The following is a 2,958-nucleotide window of genomic DNA, read 5'->3' as shown; positions in this document are numbered from 1 at the left end:
CACACCGCCAAACCCTGTGCAGGGGGTTTCTTTGCCCCCTCCCCATCTTTTTTTTTTAATTTAATTTAATTTAATTTAATTTAATTTTATTTTATTTTATTTTATTTTATTTTATGATTTCACTTCATTTCATTTCATTTTATTTTATTTTTTTACCCGCCCCCGTGGTGCCACTTCTTGCCTTAAACCGTCTCGGTTCGGTTATTTAACGCTGCTTTGCTATCTCTGATGAAACCAATGCGTGATGGTGGTGGGCAACCTTCCACAAGTGAGGCGGGCCGCTAAAAGTTCTGATTTATGTTTTTCAGGCGTATTCCTCTATTTACTGTTTGTTTTTTTTTTTCTTCTCAAGTATTAAAAAGTCATTCATGTTTCCCTCGACCCGACACCTGGTGGAGGTTCTAATGCTTTTTTTACAACCGAAGGTGTTCGGCTGTGCTCTGCGGGTTTCTTAGGACTTTTTATGTTTTTGCACCATCTTGTGGTAAGCCTTCATACTTCCTTAGATTGTAGAATCATAGAAACGCTTAAGTTGGAAAAGAGTAAGATCATCGAGTCCAACCATAAAAAGATAACTTGCAAGAGAAGTGGAGGTGTTTTCTCTGCTGCTAATAGGTTTTCCTTTTGCTCTCATGTCTTTAGATGAAGTTGGTCTCACGCATGTGTTTATTTGCACGTTTTTCCTCTTTTCTGCAATCTAGAAGATAATCCTGTCCTCCACGAGTGACAGCAACCACAACTCCGTGGTCTGCGGTTGCTGTAGGACGTGTGAAAGCCGTCAGCCAGACGGGATGCAACATCCATTCGTGGAGCTCAGGCCACAGCTCCTGCCCTTCCAGTTCTGGGTTCATTCCCGCTGTCCACCTCTCTTGGAGATGACAAAGAGCAAAGCACAGCAGTTGCCTTTTCCAGGAAGATGAAGACCCAAATGTTGCTAACCCAGTGGTTATTCATGTGTTTGGGTTTTTTTTTGTATCTTTTGTATGTTGGGGGTTTTTTTTTGTATCTGTGTAGATCAGGAAGTGGACCTTCCTACATAATTGGGGTACGATGGGCGCTCATTTATTTTCTGATACATGTGATGTGTTTTGTATACTGATGGTGTTTGCCCATTCCAGACTTGTTGAAGGATAAAATAGGTTGCTAAGCTGCTGTAAACCCTCATCTGCAGACCCTGTAGCCCTTACTCGTCTCCCGTCTCTCTAGATTCCTGTCTTTTGCCCATCCACACTGAGACATACAACTTGAGAATACCCCAGGCGCTGTCGGGATGTGGGATGAGCTCCAGGCAATTCCTACAAGCAGGCTGTTAGGAAGATTGCACCATTTGTGAGCTTGTGGGTCATCTTTTAGGACTTCAGGTTTTGCCAATTTGCAGACAGTTACAAGCCCTGACCGTGCATCATACTGAGCAGCAGACAGCTCTTTCCTCTTCCTGGATTGCTGTCCAGAGGAAAAGGCATCGGATGGTAGTAGCCCTACTTAAGGCATGCTGGACATGTTGAGAACACCACTGTTAAATCTAATTTTTATTGAAACAGTGAGACGGCTGCAATTTGGAGCAACTTCCGATGGCTGCAGGTATGGGCGAGCCTTCTTGGATGTTTTTCCGAACGCACAGAACTGAGTCCACTGAAATTAGTGGGACATTTGGGTACCCATGCAGTACAAAATCTCACAGGCTTTGAAGCTCTCTAATTTCCATATATTGCTATGCTGTTGTTCTGAGTTAATTACAAAACATCCTGAGTGATCAGATGTGCTGATTTACATGAAAGTTGACCCAGTTTCCAAGACTAATTCTAAATTCCTGTTAAAGCTTGTTAAAAAAAAAAAAAATCCATTTCATATTCAGTGTGCGCTATGTATACGTATACACCCAAAGCATCTGAGCTGAGATCTGCTCTTGTTTGAAATAATGACCGTCCTTCTCCTAGTACTTCAATCAGGAAACTTTTCTCTGTTGTTGCTTGGTTGTTGGTTTTTTTTTTTAATTATTTTATCCTTATTATCTGTTCCCTAAAACTTGAGTCTCCTTCCTGCAGCCCTTCACCTCCGTGTCCTTTGGGTAAGGAGAATGAACTGGAAACAGCGTTTCCTGTCTTACATCCTGTTAGTTATCGTGGGCACAGCTATAAAAGCCCAAATCACAAGATTAAGAATCTGGCTGTATTTGGTATGTTAACTTAAAGTCTGAGATTCAGGCGAGGTAAGAAGCTCTTGTGCAGCAGATGCTTTTAGACCTGGTGAGTTCAGACAACAGCTTTGAGTTCATCAGAACAGCTCAGAAATCAGCACACAAATGAAACGATCCATATCTTGGTCTCTTGTATAATATATATGTATATACTTATACAGAAATCTCCCGTCACCCACTTGGGCTTGCTCTCCTGCCCATCTCTCACCCACATGCCCATCAACCTCCCCCTCCTCGTGTCTCTAACAGGGAACAATTATTAACCCCGGGTGGGAGCCCACTGCTCAGCCCTTCTCCCCGCTGGCCGCCCGCCTCCTCCTACCCGGGTTGTCCTCAATTTTCTGGGCCCGTTTCCCACCAGAATTGCAAACCACTGTCTCCTTGCTGCTCTACTTTCTGGTCCCACGCTGGTTGGTTTCCAGCCACCTTCTACATCACCACACCATTATATATGGTTACATGTAATTTAAGTCTGGAGCACTAAACAGGCTGACACAATTTGCTTAAGCGTGTGTTATGAATAACAAGCTTTAGATCGGCCGTTCTGCAGAATGGTGTCGTATGTGTGTGTATTCATGCATTTCCCACATCCTGCCAAAAGTCACACGCACATTCAGTCGCTGCAGGGTTTTTTTTTTTATTTTTTTTAGTATTTCTAATAGTATGCTAGTCCTTTCGGCCTCATAATTTGTTTCGTGCCATCTTGTGGCAAACGGGGTGAACTGCCTGCGCTGCCTTTTACGAGCCTTTTGCCTGTGCAT

The sequence above is a fragment of the Charadrius vociferus genome, unplaced genomic scaffold, assembly GCF_000708025.1.
Source record: "Charadrius vociferus isolate BGI_N301 unplaced genomic scaffold, ASM70802v2 scaffold244, whole genome shotgun sequence".
Classification (NCBI taxonomy): Eukaryota; Metazoa; Chordata; class Aves; order Charadriiformes; family Charadriidae; genus Charadrius; species Charadrius vociferus.
The sequence above is the reverse complement of the archived record's forward strand: the minus strand, read 5'-3'. Positions refer to the sequence as shown.